Raw genomic sequence first — 6,134 nt, 5'->3', positions numbered from 1 at the left:
ATGATTTCCCCGGAGAAGATTAGAAAAGCCTACGAATATACGTTGCGCGCCTGATATGCCCTGATAAACAAGACAAAAGGATAACCTGCACTCTGTCTCCCCATGCACACATCCATGGGAACACATATGCATATACAAGCTCACACATGATCACCCCAAGAATTAAAAGCTCAATTAGCTAGGTGTGAAAAGCCGTTCCTTTGCACAAGTTGCAAGATCACACTCACCCATATTCAAATGAGAGGCGATTGATCAATATGTTCAATTATATTTTGTGTTTGTAGGGACAAATCAGGCCATAAAATATAGTAGCACTCACATGGAAATAAAAACTTATTTTACCACAGACTTTTATTCAATATCATCTCTCATGTCTCATCTAGATTGCTAGACAAAATATGCATGGAGATAGCTCAGGAGGGATAGAAGGGGGGAGAAAGTGTGAGGTTGGAGACACCCGGCGGCACGAGAAACATAAGGGGAGGGCCTTACAAGGTCAAGAAAAGGCCTTACAAGGTCAAGAACATTAATTCTGGCACGAGGAGTGGCCAGAAAATGATTTAACTAAAGGCATATGGGAGAGTTTAGGGATAATAGAAAGCTCAGTCGGGATAACACCGGCTTATAGGCTACGAGGCAACCTTATCTTTTGCTTGCCATTGCTCATGGATCGTTTTGGTGGTATTGTCATCCTTTAAGAAGTTCACTACTGCTCTTTGTGGGTGATGATCCAGGACCGAGAACATGCTGGATGCTTCTTCTGTCTTGTTAATCTGAGAAATCAAAATAAAAAGAATAAATAGTAACATCAAAACGCTAGGTGCATGGTACATTCTTTCCTTTCTGAAAGTAAAGGTAGCATTAACTCACAGCACTAGTGTTGCTAACGGTCCAAGATCTAGGGTTTTGATCATCTAGTGAATCCTCATCACTGGCCATCTTGGAAACAATCACTGCATGAATGCAAGCAAATGCGCATGTTACATCATGGTCATTCATGAACTCGTCAGTTAAGATCCACTATAAGAAAGATAAGGGTTAAACAGAAGGGGGGAAATACAGAACTAGCAAGGTGCATGATTTAGTGCTAGAGCATCGAGAAGACATAGGGGTTGGAATTTCGAAGAACAAGCCATGCATGGCGAAATTTTTATCTGCAGACAAGAAATAGCTGATACTTCAGCAGTTCAGCTTACTATCTTAATCTCTGAGACATACTTCTGCTATTGTGAAAAGACAGAGGTTAGAACATGGAAAAACATGGACGTTGACAAAGTTATACATAGGCAAGAAATAACTAATAAACTTTCTCTCTTTAAAAACTTACATTTTACATCAAAGACATACGTAGTGGTGAGAAAATACAAGGGATCAAGAGCATCCGCGACCTAGCTTACTACATCCAGTAAAGAAATGAGGCTTTCATCATGGAGAACAACAGCCTTGAGAGGAGGAAAGGAAATGGATAGTGCGTTAGATCTTGCCTGCCGCCGAGTTGGGGGTGAAGATGTCTGTAGATTCTTCGGAGATGTAGTAGTACTACTACTAGTGGTAGAGAAGGCTCATCTCCTTGTTGCTCACCTGACGCCTGGGCGCAGATTTATACTGGAAAAACAAAAGGTAGTGGGATATCTTATGGATTGGTATAGAGGGCCTGCCTTGACCTGGAGGTGGGGACATGTGGCCCCTTTTAGCTTGGCTTTCAGGAGGGGAATCTCTGTCCTTTTCTCTCTTCCTGCTCTCGATCTTTTTGTCTCGATAGTGTTTAGAATATAATTAAATTAGTGTACACCATCCATCCAAATATATATGGTCTAATACATTTTTTGAGGTTGTCTTTGATCATCATTTAGAACAATAATATATGACATGCATGTTACAGAAGTATACCGTCAAATTTGTATGTAAAAGGAGTTTCTAAATTTTTGTATCATATATCCCATATATTATTAATCTTATCAATGGCCAAAGGCAACCTCGAAAAGCGTATTAGGCCTATATATTTGGATGGAGAAATTAGCATGATTGGATCAGCTTGTTAGCCACATCTGAGCAACCATTATTAACAGAGGTGTTATATCATATAGTATTACTATTATTATCAATGGCCAAAGCAACCTCAAAAACATATTTAATTAATAGAGGAATTAATAGCTCAATTCCTTGGAGCTACTAGATCGGTCATGCTCAATTCCTCAGAGCTACTAGATCGGTCATCAGTGATGCCGTTTGGAAATCTTGGGCACCCGGAAGGTGAAATTCTTTGATTGACTGTCCATCCAAAATTGCATTCGGGCCGCCGATAGATTGGCCAAGCGGAGGTTGGAAAAATTGTGGATTATTGCCCGCTTTGCAAGTGTGAGGACCACCTTTTCTTCAAATGTCGTTCCACTATAAGGCTTTGCGACATGATAAAGGAATGACTTCAACTTGTTCACATCGACACCACAACATGGCACTTGAAGCTTTCGATCAAGGAGTGGTGGGTCTCTATGTCCAATGCTAGCATCCCAAATAGAAAGGCCATGCATGGTCTCCCTCACCATACTCACCTCATGGACGTGGAATGAAAGAAATGTCCGGGTCTTCCGGCATAAGACCCCCCCCCCCCCATCCACACACTCAATGATCTTGTTTGCCAACATCAAGAAGGATGCATCACTTGGGTGGCTGCGGGTGCAAAAAAAATTGGGTACAATCATACCAGGAGAGTAACGACCTATGTACTTTGGAAGTCCATTTTGTAACACACTCTATTCCTCTCTTAATTAATGAATGGGGCAAATCTTTTTGCCTTCGATTAATTTTTTAATAGAGGTTGGTTTATTTACTTTATATATGTGTAGATTGGTGCTAAAAACATGTTGTTGTTTTTTGACATGGACTTTTATTTGTTGATTGGTCATGTGTATGTGTACATGTTGTACCCTACCTGCAAGTGCTTAATCTTCTAGAGAACCACTATAAGTAATACCACAATATTGTAATCTTAGAAAACAAGATAAAGAAAACACAGAAATTTATGTGCATGTAGTTTTGGAGGAAAAAACCAACTTAAAACCATGGACTATTTTACTTGGTCTGACTTTGAACCATGACCTATGAAACCATCTAAGTTAAAACATAAGCCTTACTACCCCGTTTAATATTAACCAATAGTGGTATTGTATTTCAGGCCATTCAAGAAATCTGAAACAATTTAATATTGTAGGAATGTTACAAGACAATAACCCATAAAAAAGTATGACTATTTATGTCTCGTGCAAACATGGCCGAAAAAATTTGATCGTTTGTGTTTTCGCATGGAACAAGTCAGATCATATTGGTAGAGAATCCTCTTGCTTTTATCAATTTATAGCATCCCTAGACCCATGAATTGTTTGAGAGTTTTTTGTAGTACCTCGCAATACAAAACCACCCTCTAAAGGCCTCTAAGGATTGTAGGATTTTGTATGAATCTTGGATGATTAGAATCATAAGGATACTTTCCTATGGAAACCCTTTCAATTTTAGGATTGGAATCCTTTCCTATCTTACCCATTCCACATAATTTCAACATGAGCTCAGACCTCATTTTAATTTTCCTTTGAGAAGTACAATGCACTTCCACTCTATCCCTCTCTACCCTCTGTCACCAGCCATCTAAAATTCATTTGGTTCTTTCTTGTGCATCATCAAAAGTCACATATTGCAGAGTACACGACATCTCAATTTCAAATATTTCTACATTTTCGAATTCCTGCAAGCCAAAGAAATCCTAACCCTTCATCCAATAATTCTGGGTGCTTTTGCACTTTGGAGTTTCATGGGAAGTTGGGCAAATAATGTGGACACGGAATATGGGATTGTAATCTATAAAACCTCTGAAAATACAAGATTAAACTATTTATCTGTTCTTGGCAAAATATTTAGTCATGTCTTTCAATTTTTTCACATGACACAATTGCCATTTAACTCAATTAATACTGCTGGTTATAAAATCTTATCATTACTCACATTACAATATTTTACATATGGTGAAAAACTAAACAAAAAATGTAAAACTGTTGTCTAAAACCTGGACATGGTTTGAATAAAGGTTGTAGGAAGTTTGAGGATTAGCCTAGATTCTTTAATAGTTGATGGATGAAATCAGGCCAAGTTGAAGCTAAACTTTGGGTTATCGCTAGCAACCACAAGTTTGTTCATCCAGATGATTGGCTGACTGGTTAAGTCTAGGGTTTAGATCTTTTTCTCCGTGGGCGTGCTCCTTTTGTTTTTTAGGGCATTGATCTATTTTTTCCTATGTTATGATTTGTATAGGTGTTTTTCGTCCTTCTATATACGTTATACATATGCAGCTCTCATGCATGGTTTGGAAAAGAAACTGTCAGACCAGGCATCATTGTTGTAGATATGAAAGTAGAATTATTTCTATAAATTTTTCAAAAGGTTAATGCCGCTAAAAAAAATTTGTTGGGTTTTTATCATTTATGCCACTAGTTGTGTCTCACTACTTGGTTTTGCCATTAAAAGTTACAACTGCTGAAAAATGCTATTAAACACCTAAAAAATGCCATCATTCAGTTACATGTTTGCTAAAAAATGTCATTAGACACCATTAATGTCAGGCCAAACTCGTTGACCATGTTATATGACCAAACTACCACTACATCCATGTGTTAGCTCGCTCTATCTCACAGCGATAAATGTGGGCCCCACTTGTTTGGAGTAAGCAAGCGAATAATTTTAGTGGGAAATAAGAACGTTGTTGGGGACCAAGTGGGACCCATACTTTATCATAGTAAGATAGAGGGAGAGCGGACATGTTGACCCATGGGTATTTTGGTCATATAACATGGTAAATGGGCTGTGTCTAGTGGCATTTTTTAGCATGCATCAAACAAAGCGATGTCATTTTCGAGCAGCTGAAATTCCTAGTGACAAAAGTGAGTAGTAACACACAACTAATGGCATACATGATAAAAACCCAAATTTGTTTGGACATGAGTTCTTGAAAATTAAAATTATATGATACTTCCTTCGCCCGGAATTACTTGACGCTCGTATGGATGTATATAGTGTCTAGATATAATCTTTTAAGCGTCATGTAATTTTGGACGGAGAGAGTATTTTATTTAAGAGTTAAGTCAAAGATGCCATGGGACATTGGATAAACCCTAGACCCGGGGGACCTCCGAAAGGAAGTCTTGCTGCTGAAGGGTCTGATGATGGCTCTCCTCTCCCCTCCCGTGCTCCACCTCCCCACCCACCCCATCGTCCTGCTCCCTCCGGCAACCGCGGGCCGCCCCTGCTTCCTCCTCCCCCCATGCTTCCCCTCCGTCTCTGGCGCCGGCCTCTTCTTTCGGTGCTCCCCTCCCCTCCTCCCATGGATCCCCTCCTCGTCCTCCCACCCTTGGAACTGGCTCCGACAAAAAATTATGGGCCTTATCTACTGATGGGGGCGAGGCTGATTCTGACTCCGATTTTGACCTTCCCCCTCTCGCCACTGCTTCTCCTCCTGCTATGGCGCCGCCGATGAGGTCGGGGCCGACGGAGCGCATCTGGAAATTTGCCCCGGGTGGGCGCGGTCGTCCAGTGCTCTTTGATGCGGCGGTTGGATCTGGTTGTTTCTAGGATGGGCATGGTTGTCGACGGAGCCGTTCAGGGACGATCTCCTCGCGGGACCATGCTGCTTTTGGGGCTGCCCCTGTGCGGGAAGGTGGTATGGTGTGTCCTTCTTGCTCCCCTCCGTCCTCGTCGCCGGCGATCAGGTTGGGCCAGGCGCTGCTGGCGGCGGCAACGGCCGCTCCTCCCTCGCCTCAAACCCTAGATCATGTTCCCGAGCAGGAGGCTTGTGGGCCCCTAGCTCGACCCACTTTGGCCCTGTCTGGGCCGTCCGTTCCAATTGGGCCACCTCCACTGACATCTGCTTGTGATTTCCCTCCTCTCTCCATTCTGGGCCCTGGGCCTATTTTGGCCCAGTGGCCCCCTCCCCCTCTTGCGAGCCCGGCCTGTGTGGCCCCTCCAGGCCTGGCGTGCACCGGATATTTATGGGTCTGCAAGGGTTCCGCCCCTCCATTCCTAGGGTTTCCCGCCTCTCGATCTGATTGGCGTCACTTCCACCTCCGCATCCCTTTCTACCACAGATCCCC

General features: G+C 42.3%; 1 long non-coding RNA gene across 2 annotated transcripts; it reads right to left on the bottom strand.

Annotated features, from left to right (window-relative positions):
- Positions 1 to 322: 322 nt before the first annotated feature.
- Positions 323 to 1,599, bottom strand: LOC119302625. 2 transcript variants are annotated; one of them, XR_005147681.1, is made up of 3 exons: positions 1,328 to 1,599; positions 871 to 953; positions 323 to 773 (listed from the first exon to the last, which is right to left on the bottom strand). It is a non-coding gene; the product is annotated as an uncharacterized LOC119302625 (long non-coding RNA). The 2 variants fall into 2 exon arrangements; XR_005147674.1 differs by lacking the exon at positions 1,328 to 1,599 and having other exon boundaries at positions 871 to 1,289.
- Between the last annotated feature and the right edge of the window lie 4,535 nt (positions 1,600 to 6,134).

This window comes from Triticum dicoccoides, chromosome 1B (genome assembly GCF_002162155.2).
Source record: "Triticum dicoccoides isolate Atlit2015 ecotype Zavitan chromosome 1B, WEW_v2.0, whole genome shotgun sequence".
In the NCBI taxonomy this organism is placed as follows: Eukaryota; Viridiplantae; Streptophyta; class Magnoliopsida; order Poales; family Poaceae; genus Triticum; species Triticum dicoccoides.
This window is presented reverse-complemented; position numbering and strand designations above follow the sequence as displayed.